General features: G+C 44.7%; 1 protein-coding gene across 1 annotated transcript in view; it reads left to right on the top strand.

Annotated features, from left to right (window-relative positions):
• The first annotated feature begins 1,759 nt into the window (after positions 1 to 1,759).
• The window catches only part of NRXN3 (neurexin 3), a 1,004,771-nt gene continuing 988,550 nt past the window's right edge, over positions 1,760 to 17,980 (top strand). Inside the window, exon 1 of the mRNA XM_071557744.1 lies at positions 1,760 to 1,929. The gene's annotated coding sequence lies outside the window, so the exon portion shown is untranslated. The remainder of the gene's footprint in view (positions 1,930 to 17,980) is intronic.

Below are 17,980 nucleotides of genomic sequence, written 5' to 3'. Positions count from 1 at the left end.
GGTAGGCAGCTGGATCAAAATATGATGCAAGTATGTGTGTGCATGGTTTTAGAAGACCTTGGAGAGGGAAGGGCCAGAGATGGTGCAGTTTCAGATGACCACCTCATCGAATCATTACTTTGATAAACTGCAAGCTACAAAATGCTAGATTGCCAGAATTATCAGCAGGGGAAGAAAGGTACTAGAAGACAGATTTTATTTCCAGTTGTACTTTTTAAATCTGGAGTTAACTATTGAAGTAAATGAAGTAATACCTGATTTTCTTCACAGTAATTGAGACCAGGACCTAATCCTATGCCCTGAGGAGGGATAGATAGTTCTTACTGCTGTTTTGTTGTCCCTATAAAACAGGAAGCTTACCAATAATGTGCCTTTGCACAAACATCTAAAGGAATATAATCTTGCTCTTGGGATGCTGATTTTGAGTCAGGAACATGCCTCTTTGTTGGACCATTGTCACCTTGTTGAAATAGATCTCTATTATCCTTTGTGTGCATGTATCTGACTTTTTTAGGGGCATGTGAAGGACTGTGTTTTCCAGAGAAACTTCCCAGGGGGCTCCTAATACTACTTGTAACTATTATTTAGTGTTTCTGTGTGGCTATTATCCACCTCAGACACAGCTGCCTTTCGATAGTTGGCAAGGTGATCAATACACACCATATAAAATAATAATTATTTATTATTTATTGACTACTGCAGGTAGGCTGTCTGCTATGCAAAATGTAGAAAAAGACAAAAACCTTTGGATACACGATCAGAAGGGGAAGGAAAGACAGTCTGTCCCTAAGGCCAGTGCATTTCTAAGTGTCTGGCATTGCAGTATGAGCATCGTACACAAATTTTACAAGACCATAAGGTCTGAAGAGAGGAGCCAGAAAGTTTGATTTCTCACTTTTAGTTCTATGTGAACTTCATGTGCATAATGGTCCTGCCTGCTAGTCTTCTTTGAGCTGGACTTCCAACATGATATAACGTTAAAAACTTTACATACATGTTCCCCATACTGTGTTTACTGTGCTGGGTGCTAAGGGTGATAGAATGATAGCAGTTTCTAGGATGTACACTCTGAATGAAATATGACCCCAACACAGTCGATGGTGTCTGTCAGTGTTGTTGTCTCTACTTTTACAGGTGAGGAGTGGATAAAAAGTTTGAGAGATTTGTGCAAGGTAACAAGGAAACTTAGTGGCTGGTTTAAATGAAATGGGCAGTGTATAAATTGATTTGAAATACCCAGCAGGTTTGGGTCAAACTCTGTGCTAGAAGGGAAAAATCTTTGCGAACTTGAAGGGGACTCATCGCCTGAGGAAGATGTTACCTCCTCCTGCTCTGATGGCAGGTCCCTAGTGGCAGATTTAAAAAGAAAAAAATAAGCTGCATCTCCCCTCCTTCGCCTAGCTGGGACCAGAGTGGCAAAAATCCCCGCTTGCTGTACCGGGCCGGTGAGGGAGCGCTCAGGGAACGGGACGCTGACGGGCTGAAGGCAGCAGAAAAGCGGCCGACCTCTTCCCTGGCGGGGGTGGGGGCGGCAAAAGCGTGGGAGGTGAAGCCCGGCGGAGCGTCTCTGCCTGTGCCCGGAGCCGTGCCTGCTGCCGGGGCCGTGCGGACCGTGTCGGGGCCGGGGCGCGGACCGGCGGTCTCTTTAAAAGCCGTGGCCGGGCGGGCGGGCGCGGCGGCAGGGGGCGGCGGCGGCGGCGTGCGCGGGGCTCGGGCTGCTCCGGCACCGCGGCGCGCTCAGCCCTGCGCAGCTCCGCCCGCGGCTCTCGCAGCTCGGCTCGGCTCGGCACGGCACGGCCAGCCCAGCCCAGCCCAGCCTCCTCGGGACCCCCGCAGCCTCCGCGGCTGGGGCCACGCTGGAGCCCCCTGCCCCGCAGCGCAGGCGAGCCGCGAGTTGGCGCGGCGGCCGGCGCCCGCCCGGCTGCGGAGGTGAGAGGGGGCGGCGGGCGGGGGGCGGCTCGACTCGGCTCGGCACGGCACGGATCGGCGGGAGCTGTCCGCCCGGCGAGCGCTGGGCGCCGCCGCTCCGGAGCTCCGCGGGTGGGTTTCTCTCACCCTCCTCACGACAACTATTTCGGATCGCTTTCTCTCGCTCCCCGTTGCCCGCTGCCCCGGCGGGGCTGGGCGCTGCCCGCCCGCGCGGAGTGGGCACTCGCCGAGCCCCCGGGACGCTCCGGCTCCTTTGGCCCGACTTTTTGGGAAATCGCAGTTCCCACGGCGGGGCTTTTTGGAGTGGAAAATTGGGCAGGGGGGGACTCTCGAGAAAGAAGACACTACGCTGAGTTACAGCAGGGAGACCCTTAGAGTGAGCCTGCTGTTTGACTAAAGCTTAAGGATTTCTTTTTTAAAAAAAACTAAGGCAGAAAGAAGACAGGCTGAAGATGAAAGTTTTTTTTCTTTAATTTTTTTTTTCTCTTCCAAGTCTTCGGATCTATTACGGTAGTGCCTTTCCTCCCCGCCTTCCATTTGTTTGTATTAATGATTTAGTAGCCGTCTTGCCTGAAAACTTCCACCGTGAGTGACTGCTGTGGGTTTTCAGGCAGTCAGTGACCTTAAAGGTTGGTTCCATGCTTTCTTCGTGCAAAATGTATGTGAAATAACCGCTGTGTTGGGCTTTTTTTCTTTTTTTCTGTTTTCTTTTCTTTTGGTAAAAAATAAAAATAAAATCCACTAGCTTTTTAATTAAAAAAACCCATCATTTAGTCAAGGAGTGATGTAATTCTCCTACCTAAGGGCACCGACTCTGGTGCTTTGCAGGTGACTTGTCTTTTGCTTACTCTTAAATTTGTTTTAATGGCAACCTTTTGTATCTAGGAAGTAACATATTAAACAGTGCTATTTAAGAATGCCTTTTACTAAAATTAAACACTCTCTATTTCAATATTTTTTTCTGATTTTCTCCCACCCCAAAAGAGAACAATAAAAATCATTAGGCATGAGATTAGCAGCAGAAAAACCAATGGATTGGGGAGGCAGAACCGGGGCTAAAAACACTGAATCCTTTATAAAAACGATACTTTCAGCTTTTTGTTTATCCAAGCTTTTTTTCCACCTTTCCATGGTGAAACTGCTCAATGCTTCATTGCAAATAGTTTTAAGAAATTATTTCTTTTTTTGCTAAATAGTACTTGTCCCTCCTGTATTTTTTACTGCCCGCAATTGTTCTGAGAATAAGCACACAGCCCTCCTAAAAAGGTGAACATTGCAATGACCGCTCACCAATACCTGCTTATTGCATATTTTGAGGGGCTATTTTTTGAGGGGGTGAACTCTTAACTAGACTGGTGAAAAGTCTAAGAGAGATGTTGAGTAGGTGGGAGAAAATCCGATCACAAAAGGTTTTGTTTGCCGTGATGATATAGCCAGTCATTAATTGTAACGTTAACCAGAAGGGTGTTACGTCTGTCACTGGTTTCAATTAAAATGGTCATCGGTGTTAGGTTAGGCAAGTTTATCTAAGGGTTGGTAGTATTTTGGGGGGTAGGAGGCTGCAGAGGTTATTGGTCACGTTTTTGCAACTGAACGCACTTTATCAGGTGAACGAACTAGATTATTGTATAGGCATAATTTTCCATTTCTCTATCGGTTTCTTTTCGGTATTTGACACTTTTTTAAATGTTGGTCACTCTCTAACAAAGTATCTGGTTTTCGGGCGTAGGGAGGTGCAGCTGGGGACATTGGAAGTTTGGGGATAATGTGAGCAACAGGACTGTATTTATTTATTAAAAAGAAAAACCCAACAAACCCAGAGTTAGGAGGTGAGGATTCTCTTTCTGGAGCATTCGGGCACCTTCTGGTGGGGTATGTCCCTAGGCTTTTAATTATTTATTTCACTTTTGTCCTTTAAATGATGAAGTAGAGCGAAACCAAAATGAAATAAAGTAAAATTAGACTAAGCATTGAAAAATAAATAAATAAAGGAACGGAACGGCTGGAAGCCCAATACTTGATTTCATCAACCTGGTGGTGATGGCTTCTCGATAGATGCAATATCTCCCGATATCGCCCCTGTTCCATGGCTGTAGCCTGGCCTCATTTTACGCTGCGTTTCCACTGAACATGTTGACGTGCTGCTGCTTATATAAGGGGAAGAACAAATTCAAGCAGATTAGTGCTTGGGATTTTGAGATCGGTTACCCAGATCGTGTTGTGTGTTTTTCCCTTTCCTTGGGGGAGTTGATGGGGAAAGCTGGAGAATGACGGGAGGGGATGAAATCAGAATGTGTAGTTGGGAGAAGATGGGGCTGATGCGGGGAGCAGCTTATTCGCATAATGTCTGCGCTGCGTCCCTTTTTCTTTTCTTTTTATAAAACCCATTATCTCTAAAAACACATTATTCTTCAGCCTGGTCTAAAAAAAAATAGTGGGAGGGGTTATCATAGCGAGGGGGTTTGGTATGGGAGTCATTAGACCCACTGCTGCAAAACCAAGATACAGAAATCCATCTGCACCAACATTTCGGGGGGAGGGAGGGCGTAGAGAGGGGGGAAGGGATGGATTGTCTATCTTGGATTAGCAAAGTGGAGCTTTGTATTCTTCATTTTCCTCCCCATTTTCTGCTATTTCCCCCATCCCCCCCATCTGCACACCCGCTTTTCTCCTCCCAGCCCCCACCCTCCCGAAGGTTTCTCATCCCTTGACGAGAAAATTCTGTGTTACATCCTGATGGCTCTGCGGCTTTTTTTTTTAGTGCATCACAACAGTGGCATGATGACCTTTGCTTCATGCCACACAGATTTGGGTTCCCAATAGGACTGTGACCACAGCTTGGGCACACTGATACACCAATAGTCATGTACCTTGGATAGCCTGTGATTTAATTCTGATTTTTGCGTGTGCGGCTTTGTGTGTGCGTGTGGCTGATAAAAACTGGCAGAGGGTAAGGAACACAGTAAATGCCAAAGGTACGTCCATCCATTTTGCCAGCCCCTCTTGCTGTTCTCTTTTCCTGGTCATTGTGTCACACATCATGAGATTTTGTGCTGAGGAGGGGTGTGCCCTGTGTAGGGGATGATAGGGGCCTGGGGGTTGGAGGGAGTGTATGTGTACTGGGAAGGGAGAAATTGTGTGGGGGGAAATGGACCTGATGATGCTAATAACATTATTTTGGTCAAATGAACGTCTGGTGATAATGATTCAGTGTAACCATCCGTGAAATACATGCTTGCGACACACTGGAATAGAGGTTACTCCAGGGAGCTCTGTCAGAGCCAGGCATGCTCGGGGGAGTGAGCTGTCCCCTTGATGGGGGAAACAAAATTCATAAGCATCCCAGGTCCCTTCCCTTTCCAATGCCTCCTTGCAAGTCCAAGCTGGAGGGCATGGCGATCGAGAGAAGGGGTGGGCTGCACTGGAGCCAGGATGGAACAAAGCCTTCCTGCTTCATCCTCCTGTGCCATCCTCTCTTGCCCTCTTTGAGCTTACCCGTGCTGTTGATCCAGATGATACAGGAATATCGCCATTTCCATGCAGTCCCTGCCGGAGCCTGGAGGGTGGTGGATAGAGAGGCGGGGAAAAGCTCATTGTGTTTCTCTTGTAGGATATGCAGGAGAGCCATGGCATTTTATGTTTTAGTAGAGAAGGGAAGAGGCTGGGGTGGGAGAGCAAAGGGAGATGGTAGTTTCTTATTTAATCCATTTGTCCTTCCTTCTTTCCACCAGCTAGAACGTGGAGAAAGGCTTCACAAGCCTCAGTGAGTGGCTGTGTGTGGCTGGGGTGCAGGAATGGGGGAGCCAAGGCAGTGAGAGGGAAGCTTTTCTCTGCATTTCAGGAAGTCCAGGACCCTCTCTAAGGCACAGAGACCTGTTCAGCACCCTCCTTCTCTGCCTGTGAAGCACCTTCTTGCTCAGTCATGGGCTGCTCGCACGCAGGAAGAGGGGAGCTGTGAGAGGAATGTGCTCCTGTGGTTTCACCAGCTGCTTCTTCACATCTTCTTTGTGTGGCTGCCTGCTCTGAGGCCTCCATGTTTCTGGATTTTTCCATGTCATGAAGCAATAACAAAAGTTGAATAAATAGATCTGTCCAGACCTATTGTTGTTTGCCTTTTGCTTTTCTTCTTTCTTTCTGACCTTGAGGTGCAGTGGTAAACTACAGAGGTAGGGATGTATCCAGTGCCCCACGTTGCTGGTGTAGGTCCTGTCTGGAGAGTCTGCTCCTCCCCCGGTTTATGCTCACCAAAGTCAATCTTGCCTCAGCTGCCCAGCTTCACCAGTAGTTACTTTTTGATGTCTTCCTGTTCTCCCTTTTACCCCAGTCACTTTGGAAATGACTATCATGCTGCAGCTGCTGTGCTTGTAGGAATCATAGCATCACAGAATATCCAGAGTTGGAAGTCCAATTCTTGCTCTGCACAGGACAGCCCCAAGAATCACACCATGTTCCTGAGGGCATTGTCCAAGCACTTCTTGAACTCTGGAAGGCTTGGTGCTATGACCACTTCTCTGGGAAGCCAGTTGCAGTGCCCAGCTAGCCTCTGGTTCAAGAACCTTTTCTTAATATCCAGCCTAAACCTCCCCTGCCACAGCTTCATGTCATTCTCTTGTGTCCTGTCACTGGTCACCAGAGGGAAGAAATTAAGTGTCTGTCCCTTCTCTTCCCCTCATGAGGAAGTTGTAGACTTCTATGAGGTCTCCCCTCAGTCTCTTCCAGTCTGAACAGACCTAGTGACCTCAGCAGCTACTTATAAGGCTTTCCTTCAAGGCCCTTCGCTATTCTCATAGCCCCCCTTTGAATGCTGTCTTATAGCTTTATATCTTTCTTATATTGGACTCTTATATGGCTGCTCTCAAAGGTGATGCAGTGGCAGCTGAGACACAGGCAGAGTGTGCTGCAGGGTCTGCATGCCTCCTCCCCTCCTGTGGAGGCTCTCTCCCAGGTACTTCCCTGGTACCCTGCAGGGCAAAGGTGGGCCCTGGTTTTATGGTTTCTCCTTTTCCCCAGTGATTAAAGTACTAGCGTGTTCTTGTGGCACATTGAGCCTGCTTTTATAAATTATTTGTTAGCAGGAGTAGGAAATGTTGAAAAAAACATTATTGTAGGTGTGATTCGGTGATTGCAATGTGAGTTTTGTAGCTCGCTCTGAGTGTTGTGCTTCCTTGAGCTTTCACAGCCAGTGGAGAAAAGTGAACTTCACATAGTGCTAGAACTTATACCTGGTCCTGATTGTTTTCCACCCTTGAAGTGACAGGGGAACTCAGTTCCTACAGAGCATTCAGAGAGTAACAGATGGGGCCAGAGGTAATTTATGGTAGTGATGACGGTGGATTTTAAGACCTAAGTCCCTGTGCAAAAAAGGAAATAAGTACGCCTCTTCCATCCCTTACTTTCTTCCCTTTCTAAGCAAGTTACCAAGCCATCATGTGCAGGCAACTCTTACTGTTTTTGTGTTGAAATTGTATTTCAACCTTCAGTCTAGAGGACACCTTCAGACATCACAAGATGGTTGGGCTTTTGTCTGTCTTATTCCTGGGAAGAGAGAGTTTAATTCCCTTTTTGTTTTAGTAGTAGTGGTATTTCAGTGAATCTACTGAACTTCTTTATTTTCTGTAGCCTCCTCCTTATTTTTCTTGACAAGTGGAGTGTATATTTCCCCCTTGATGTTTTCCTTTGCCCCCTCCTTAGCTCTGTGCAGGTGGATCTCAGGATACTGCCCAAGAACAAACTGAAGGAGTCAGAAACTTTATGATGACCAAAGGCCAGGATAAGAGGTGACCTCTGATGATGATGCAAGAGACATGGTGTTTAATTTTTTTAAAAAATGCATCCAGCTTTATCAGCCCCTGCCCCACATCAGCATGAACAGAAGACAGGCTTTATTTTGGGACTATTGCCAATGAAACTGAAGTCAGAAATTACCTGAATTTTGGTTAAGCTTTGGAAATTTTTATCAGCTCTCTTCTCCCCCTCATCCCCATCTTCTAGATAATAGCAGTCTGGCAGTCTAGAAGAGTTGATTCTTAATTCATGCAGCAAGTGGTGAGGAAGATATTTTGCATTTTGGAAACCAAGATGCTAGAGGGATTGGTAATGTCTTGAAACCAGTACACTACATAATCTTGATCCAAGTCATTAGCTTTTTTTTTTTCCTTTGGTTTCTCCTCACTTAGACAGTGGTAATTCATGTGTGTAAAGGACTCTGAGAATCAGAGATGGTGTTTTGACTTCTCACTGCCATCCAAACACCCAGACCAAGGCATGTTTGTAGAAAGGTAGCACTGGAGAAGTTTGTTCTGCCTTTCTACTTGTGTGCAGTGGATTACACTTGTAATGCTCTATTAATACATTCTTCTCTCCTCTTCCTCTTCCTCTTCCTCTTCCTTTTCCTCTTCCTCTTCTCTTTCTTCCTCTTCCCCTCTTCCCTTCTCCCACTTTTTTCTCTTTTCTCTTCAGAAAAACTTAACTTTGGATTGGGCTAACCTGATTATGATTTTACTGAAGTCTTGTGTGGATGAAGTGCTGTGTCTCTGTAGTGATGTGCTTGGAAAGTTCAACAATAAGACTCCTAGTGGAAATATGCCAGTGATGTTGGAAGATCCTCCATTATTCCTTAAAGGAAGGTGATAATGTGATTATTCTTGTTGCCATTCACAGAAAACAGTGCTCTCTGAGCACTGTGAACGGCTGTTGTGAACTGTAGACCACATAGCCAGCTTGGCAGTCCTCCGTCTGGGCTAAAGCCTTGACCCTCTTGGGCTGCTGGGCTGCTGCAGGCATTGCTTTGGCTTTTCAGATGGTGCTGGATGCTCACTTACAGCTGTCAGAAGTTCAGCTCTGTCTGCAATATGGCCCCTTCCTACAGGATGGACTTGCCCTTCATCTGCTTTGCTTTCCCCTGCCTCAGAGCTTTCTCCGTGTTTCTTGCAGCCATGTGTCTGAGTTCTGTCCCAAGTATGTCCCATGCCTGGTTTTGTTTTGTTTTTTTTTTTTTTTGTCTTAAGAGTGTATCAGGGATTTGGGGAACTGTCAGCACACCTGTCATCTCTCAGTGGTGTACTCAGCTCCTGTCCTTTCCAAATTCCTTTTCTCTGCCCTTGATGGTGAGGGACGGCTTATTTCAAACACAATCTGCTTGTGTCATTCCTAGCCCTGCTGCTTGTCATCCATCACATCATGGGAACTAATTAACACAAGTCACTTTTGGATCCTGGGAATGACAATGCTAGGATAGTACACTCTTTCAAAGATCCTGATGTCTCTCTTCATAACTAAAGCAGCCCAGGCCAGGAGTTCATGGACTCCATTGCCCGTTACTGGTTGCACCAACCCTTTAGTGCAAGTGCCTGTGTATTTAGCAGGGAGGGTCCTTAAGACCTAGGCCTGCCTCTATAATGCCCTTGACAGTACTGCAGCATCCCCTGCATCCAAGTACCTCCCAACAGCCGGATGAGAGCCAAGGAATGGGACAGAATAATAATTGATGAGGATGGGGGGAGGTATGATGTAAACCTTTTGCTGGTAGCATCTTGGCTGCCTTTGGGTGCATATAGCTGTGTGTAGTTCTAGAATCTGTGAGTTTGACCTATGAGAATCCCCTGCTCATGGCAAAGTACACTATCCTGTTTCCACTGTGCTTGCCATGTTGATGGGAGTGTCATCAGGGGAAACAAAGCTGCTCCCATGGGGATGGCAGAATTAAAGGTGAGGCCTCAGGGCTACACAAAGAGAACTTCCCTGCTTCTTCTTCTACTTTTGGTCTTTCTTGCTATTGTGAACCGCTTCTTAGAAGGGGAAGAGTCCCATGAGGATGGAAATTAAGGTAACTAAGCAAGAGGATGATGTTTGCTGGCAGCTGAAGGAGGATGAGGAGAGGAAGAACTTTCCACTGGGGTAACTGTCTAATGGGACTGGCTGCATCTGCAGAGCAGGAAAGTGCTGGCTTTGTTTCAGTCTGCTCTTGCATCCCATTTTTTTCCAATAATGTGTTAATTAAACATTGATTTCAAGGGGAAAAGGAATCTGCTTGAATTGCAGAAACTAAATGGAGTGTGAAGGAACAGGATCTGGTGAGGGATATGTGGAAGGACCTTCTGTCAGCTGTCTTCATGACTGGTCATGGAGGGAAGCAAGGAAAGAGCTGAAGAAAAACCTGTTCACCTTAAGTTTAGAATCCTTCACTTATCTTAAGTGTGAATCTTGTTCTTTCTGCAACTGCACAGTTTTCAACTGATATGTGCTAAGGTATGACCAGGTAGACAACTGTATTACTTACAAAATACTTCATTTTTATAAAAAAACAAAATGGAAGAGAGATTCTTTCCAAGGTGTTCAAGGGGCTTTTAATTCAGTTTGGCACTCTTTTAATTTTCCATTCAGTTTCCAACAGTTGTTGTTGTTGTACCTATAAGTGAATCGAGTTGTGGTGCAACTTAAGGTACCAGTCATAATGCTCATGTTATTTACAAATATCTAGTAAGACAACTGATCTTCATTTACTGCATGTGGATAAGTCAGTCACTGAACACAGATAGAAGGTTATGATGTTCACTTTTAACAGTTTCACTTCTGGTCCTCAGAGCACTGGAAGGTAAGACAAGATTATGATATCCCCCTCCCATGCTTGGTTGAGCTCTCTGTGCATTAGACTGGAAGAGCCAGTGGAAGGCTATGGTGCCTTCCTTTTGTGCTTCCACGTGTTAAGGATGCAGAGAAAAGATGAGACCTTGCTTTAGTCTGAGATCTTATCTGGAATAAACCTCTCTGCTGATGTGAGCAATATATTGAACAGTATTAAACAGTTTGATTTGAATGCTTTTGACCACTATGCTTTCTGTTTTCACTAGATCTGGAAAATAATGGAAAGGAGACAATAACCTGTCTGACCTTTCTGAGCATTACATAAGTCTGAATTAAAGTGATCTCACAAAGATCTCAATCAGTTCATGCAATAAGCAAAATAGCAGTATTGTCCTGAGGAGGAACCCATCCTAATTGTTAAATTCCTTTCTATGCTATCTGCAGTATCACTCTACAGAAGGATCTGCTGAAAAGGAACGGATTAGGCCACAGAGCAACTATTTTCTTGGAAGATTTTTGACCTCCTGATGGTTGGTGAAATTCACAGAATCACAGAACAGCTGGGGTTGGAAGGGGCCTCTGGAGGTCATCTCAACCAACCCCCTTGCCCAAGCAGGGCCACCTAGAAAAGATGGCTTTGTCCAGATGGCTTTTGAATATCTCCAAGGAAGGAGGATCCACAACTTTCCTGGGCAGCCTGTGTCAGGGCTTAGTTACTCTCACAATAAAAATGTGTTTCCTGATGGTCAGGCAGAACCTTCTGTGTTTCAGTTTCTGCTCATTGCCAGTTTGATTTTTTACTATGGCTTGTTACAGTCTGTGATCTTTTTTGTAGACCACAAAGAAAAGAAATTTTAAATTATTGATTGTTTTGACTTTTTGAAGGGGGACAAAGATACAGAATGCAGCAGTCCTGTGGCGAGACTAAGGCCAACCTCCTTAAGGGACTCTGAATGCCTCTTATTGCATTGAAGTCCTGGAATTAAAATCTGCTGGTTTGTCTGGTAAGCTCATGCAGCACTTTCAAAAAGGGTATGATACAATGTAATTTCAGGTATATGCATTAAAAATACCTGCTGCATATCTGGAAATCAAATGTTATGGACTTTATGGGTAAAATACCAAGAACCATATTGATCCTTTCATATAGGTCATTAATCAAATGCATATTGAAGGTGTATCTAATACCAATGGACCAAAAGGCATAATTTCGTGGAGCTAGGCCTGAAGGATTTAGCTAAGTATAATTAGTTTTTTGAATGTGTGCTTTATCTTCCTTGTTGGTTGATATGACCTAGTTAATGAGTTGCTAGCAGCTCTGTTTGGTACTAGTTGGGTTCTAGAGTGATGTGGTGCCTGGAATGTTGCTGTACCTTTTTGACAGCAAATTGTAATTTCATTGAATAAATGTATTTTATGAGGCTAGAGTGAGCTACTGCTTGTTTACTAAGATCACGGTGTATCAGTGTATTGGGTTTGTGTGGCCAGGTTTTGGTAGCAGGGGGCTATAGGGGTGGCTCCTGTGAGAAACTGCTGGAAGCTTCCTCCATGTCTGACAGAGCCAATGCCAGCCTGCTTGAAGGCAGACTCACAGCTGGACAAGGCCGAGCCAATAGGAATGACAGTAATGCCTCTGTGATAACATATTTAAGCAGGAAAAAAAGTTTTTTCACAGAGGTAATTGTGGCCAGAACAAAGTGAGGATATGTGAAAGAAACAGCTCTGCAGACACCAAGGTCAGTGAAGAAGGAGAGGGAGGAGGTACTCTATGTGGCCCCGCAGCCCATGGTGAAGGTCATGGTGAGTCAGACTGTCCCTCTGCAGCCCGTGGAGGTCAGTGGCAGTGAAGACACACACCTGCCGCTCATGAAGGAGACCCATGCCAGAGCAACTGGATGCCTAAAAGAAGGTTGTGACCCTGTGGGAAGCCCGTGCTAGAACAGGGACCTGCAGACCTGAGGAGATAGGATCCCACACTGGAGCAGGTTTCCTGGTAGGAATCATGATCCTCTGTGGGACCCACACTGGATTAGCCTGTTCTTGAAAGACTGCACTCTGTGGAAAGGGATCCATGTTGGAGCAGTTTGTGAAGAACTGTAGGCTGTGGGAAGGACTCATGCTGGAGAAGTTCATGGAGAACTGTCTCCTGTGAGAGGGACCCCACACTGGAGCAGGGGAAGGACTCCTCTCCCTTAGGAGGAAGCAGCAGCAGAAACAACGTAAGATGAACTGATTGTATCTCCCATTCCCCATCTTCCTGTGCCACTGGTAGGAGGAGGTAGATAATTGGGAATAAAGTTAAGCCTGGGAAGGAGGGAAGGGTGTGGAGAAGGTGCTTTTAGGATTTGCTTTACTTCTCATTATCCTGCTTTGATTTTGTTGATAATAAATACCATTAATTTCCCCAAGTCGAGTCTGTATTGCCCATGACAGTTTTGCTGTGGTGAGTGATCTCTCCTGGTCCTTATCTCAGCTCATGAGACTTTCCTTACATTTTTCTCTGCCCTGTTCAGTTGCAGAGGGTAGTGGTAGAGTGGCTTTAGTGGGTATCAGGCAACGTACCACAATCAGGTAGAAATGCAGAGTGAAAAGGGAGTAGTAAAATGATATGCTTTTGATAAGACAGTAACTCTTTATATGAAGTTTGCCTGAACACAGAAGTTCTTCTTTTCATGCTCTCTTTGTTGCCAATGTGTAACGTGAGGCTGAAAGTTGATCTGCTTTCTCTGCAGATCAAATGTAGCTAATTTACCTATTAAACCAGAAAATGGTGTAATTTGATAAGAAGAATTTTTTTAACAACAAATGAAAAGTCCTGCCCTTGGGAAGGTGTAATCAAATGCCTATATGTAAAATGGGGGATAACAAGCCAGGCAACAGAACTGCAGAAAAGGATCTGGGAGGCACTACAGTGAGTCAGAGACTGAATGTGAGTCAACAGTGTGGTGATGTTGCAAAAAAGCAAATCTCATTTTAGGGTATATTTAACAGGAATGTCACGTGTAGCACACAGGCAGTAGTTCTACTCTATCAGCCACTGCTGAAGCCATAGCAAAGCATTGCATCCAGTGAGAGCTGGAAAATCAAAATCAGTGGAAGGAGATGAGGAGAGAGCAGCCAAAGTGGCAAATGCCATCTGCAAGGAGAGGCTTGGTTGGGTTGGTTTAGACCAGAAAGAACACTGACAAGGAACATGAAAAGCCGTCCAATGTTTAAAAGCTTGTTTTAAGAAGACAGTGATTAATTGTTCTCTGTGTCCACTGGGGATAGGATAAGAAGTAATCAGCTTAATTTGTAGCAAGGAAGATGTGGAGGCAGGTGCTGGGAAAAGCTTTATGAGTATTTGGATAGTTAGGCAGGAAAATAGCTTCCTTAAGGAGGTTGCAGTGCCCTCATCACCGGAAGTTTAAAGAGCGGATGAGACAGGAGACACCAAATTTTATCTGGGTTGTTTTATTTTAGTTTTGACGGGTTCAGAAGGGAAATGGGCTTCCTGAACTCTTGATGTCTGGTCCCAACAGCTCTTGCACTGCCTGAGAGACAGGCTTCTCCCCTCAATGGCAGTTGTTGTGGGAGCCTGGGGAGGCAGAGCCAGGGTGAATCACTCCCTCTGCAAATTCCTCTGCAGCACCTTCCATGCCCCTGGCACAATCCAGTTTTACAGTGCATGTCCCAATAAGGCCTGAGGGAGCTTGTGTGTTCAGCAGAGTTACACTAGCATCCAGCACTGTAAACCTTTCTATTTCTGCAGATAACAAACAAGCAGAGGGTTGGCCCTGCTTTCTGCATCCTTGTAGCTAGGAATTGGAAGTCACTGGAGATTCTTTTCCTGGTTACTGACTAATTTACCCTGGAAAGATTTGGAGAAATTATTTGGAGGTGGTAAAGATGGCTTACACTTTTGCTTTCACCTATTAAAAACTGCTGCAGATTTGTATGGTGTGTCACAGTTACAAGACCATTTTTCAGTGTTCTTCCATCAAATGAAATGGACAAGGACAAATGATGTTTCTCTCTGCAACATCTTTTCTTCAAGTGTCCTCAAGCAGAGTTGTGTGGATTAGGCATTGCAGGAGGTGCATTTGCACCCAGTGGATTTGAGAAGAGGGAGCCTAATGCCTGATTTACTAAAGACATATAATTCAGGACTTATGAGAGTGGCTCATGGCACTTCCACAGAGGAGGACATTACCTAGGGGGGCTTTTCTTCCCCAGGAATTCATCAAAAGCTTTCAGCTACTAGCGAGTAATCCAAGGCTTACTATGTGGCATGATACTGCTCTCTTTTCTTGAATCTTAAATTTACATTAAGAGCTTGGAGCCAGTTGGGCCTGTAAGTGAATTTCTAAATGTCTCCAGAGCAGAGAGCTGGTTTCCCTAGCAAACCTCAAAGAATGAGAATTTTCCTTTTGGTTTAATAGAACATCCAGGAATAGATGCTTATTGAAGTGGGATAATGTTATGCTTGGCCACAATGTGTGTACACAGTTTATAATGTAACTGTTTTTCACCTTCTTACATAAACTTGTAACTGCAAACTCTTGCCATTTTTCAGAGTGAGTGTAGGATGAAGGTACTATCCTCTACTTTTTGGCTCTAGAAGTGAGTCAGGGTTGACACACAAAAGTAGGAGGCAACAGTTTGTGTGTAGGAAGCTTGTTCCGTCCAAAGAAAATCTATGGGTTATCTTCAGGGTGTCAGTCCTGCTGCACTACAACACTGGTATCTTCTGAAAATGAGTTCATACACACTCACCATTTGGAGCATATGGGGAGCTCAACAGATCCAGGTCTCAGGGGATGATTGGGTGAAATGGCTGAAGATAGGCTGGGATGTAATTATTTGTTTATGAGGCACCATGTTGCACAAAGTTATAATTGCTTATGAACACTGCTGTGAAGTCAGGAGGGAAACATTCTAACCCAAGGAGAAACTAAGATATAACCTAATTATTGTTGTTATTTTTATTCTTTGCTTATTGTAGCACCTACACAATCCTTGCTCCTTGCCCCAAAGAGCTAGCAAGCTAAGGATGAAACAGGAGACAACAGATGGACACAGATAACTGGAGGAGTACAGAAAACCAAAGATTGGTCAGCAGGATGGGTAGTATGATAGCATGTTGACAGCTTAGCTGTTGTCAAACTTTCTGTAGGCATGTCCTTTGCTTCACTGGTGCTGTGTGTGCATGTTCCATCTGTTTTATTTAAACAGCTTAATTCTCACTCGATGTGGGTTTTTCTGTCCCAGAACTTTCTGTCTGATAGAGGTAGGGAGGCGCACTGGTCCAGCAATGAAGTGTTCACTGCAGTCTTTAAGGGAAAGAGAATTTTATTATTGAAAGAGGATGAGACTAATCATGGCATTTTGCTGCTGTGTGTTTTAAAGGATGGCGGGAAAAAACTGATGGATCTCAGCAGGATTAATATCCAAAGTAAGTGGCATAAAACGAGAAATTTGTTGGCTAAAGTAGTGTCTTACCAAGGTGTTGCAAAAACAGTCTAATGCTATTCATAGGCAACAAGTTTGTGCATATAGGTTATGTCTTGATACTGTATTTGGTGAGTGTAAGAGTGCTTGAAAGTGTGGAGGGCTCTGACTCAGCTGAACAGTGATCAGTTGTTCCAGATGTGTGGCTGTACCACAGTTCTGGAGAATTTGAGCATTTTTGGCCTTAGGACTCTGCCTATGCCAGTGTTTGCATTCACATGTAAGTCTTGTTTTGGGTATTACCTTGAGTGAGTCATAAAATGGAGGATAGACACCAGGTAATTTTAGAGAGTCCTTATTTCTGAATTAGAATTATATCAAGTAACTTTGTATGGTGCTGTGATGTCCTCTTCTTTTTACTGTGTGGTTTGTTATCATACAGTATGCCAATATCAGACATGTTATAATACCTGATGTATGTGTATATGTATGTATGTACGTACGTATGTATGTATAAATTAATATAATATAATATAATATAATATAATATAATATAATATAATATATAATATAAATATATATGTTGCATGGGGCTCTGAGCAACCTGATCTAGTTGAGGATGCCCCGGCTCATTGGCGGGGGGTTGGACTAGATGAATTTTGAAGGTACCTTCCAACCCAAACTATTTTGTGATTTTTATTAGTATATATTAACCCTTATGTTGCCAATTAACTAAAGGCACTCTGTATTTTGGCTCATAATGTCTCCATGCTTCAGTTTGCCCTTTATGCTCACTTAATGGATGGCGAGGTTTCATAGCTGCTTATTGAGTTTTTTGGTTTCACGCTGAAGAACAGAGAATGAAGACTAAATATCTGGCTGTTCTTGAGCTGAACATAGCCAGCTCTTCCAGCTTCTGTGCATATCATGGTCTAGGCCCTAACCGTTAGGATGATTCTTGCAGTGGTGAAAGCTACTCATATACTGAAGTGTGTTGGCCAAAGCATAGACAGCAGGTCAAGGGTTGGGATTATTTCCCCACACTCAGCACTTGTGTGATCAAGTCTGCTTATTGTGCCTTGTACTAGGCTCCCCAGTACACGAAAGACATTGACAAAATGCAGTAAGTCCAGAAAAGAACACCTGAGGAACACTGTTAGTAACTGGCAGCTACTGAGTTGTTGTACCACTGAGCACTAGCCTTTGAGGACAGTAGTCCTGTCAGCTTTCCATGTGTTCTACAGTACACTGATCTGGTACTAGCTGTCTATAAATCACAGAATCACATAATACCTTGAGTTGGAAGGGGACCCATAAGAATCATCGAGTCCAACTCCCTGCTTGTCACAGCACTACCTAAAACTAAACCATATGACTGTCATCCAGATGCTCCTTGAACTCTGACAGACCTTGTGCCCTGACCACTTCCCTGGGGAGCCTGTTCCAGTGACTGACCACCCTCTCAGTGAAGAACTTTTTCCTAATGTCCAATCTGAACTTCTGACACAGCTAAATACCCTTGTTTACAATTATGCCATTGGAGACTCTTTCAACAATTGTGCTCTTAGTTTCTTTACTGGGCCTGTGTTATTTTCTGCCTTGGCTGATTTTTTGCCTTGGTAAGTTATTTTCCATGCGGGATGTTCCAAATCAGTTTCTGGTCATTTGTGTGCCTAGAAATGGGACTGATGTAAGGCTAACAAGCCCACAATTCCCTGAATCTTCCTTCTTGTCCTTTTGAAGGCAGATGTGACATTTACCTATTTCCAGTCATAGGAAGCCTCCTCCAATTACTGTGATCTTTCCAATTTGACTGAGAGTAACCTCATGCTGACATCAGCCATTGTTGCATGCCTCAGTGCTGTTGGGGCGTCTTGTCCACTCCCAGTGACTTGAGTATGCCCAGTTTGCTTAAATGATTCCTAACTCAGTCCTCCTCTGCTATGGGTAGTTTTTCAGTCCTCTGGATTCTTCCACTGGGCACATGGAACAAGAAGGCTGAGAACAGTCCTTGTCAGTGAAGGTTAAAAAGGCACTG

This window comes from Pithys albifrons, chromosome 6 (genome assembly GCF_047495875.1).
Source record: "Pithys albifrons albifrons isolate INPA30051 chromosome 6, PitAlb_v1, whole genome shotgun sequence".
Classification (NCBI taxonomy): Eukaryota; Metazoa; Chordata; class Aves; order Passeriformes; family Thamnophilidae; genus Pithys; species Pithys albifrons.
This window is presented reverse-complemented; position numbering and strand designations above follow the sequence as displayed.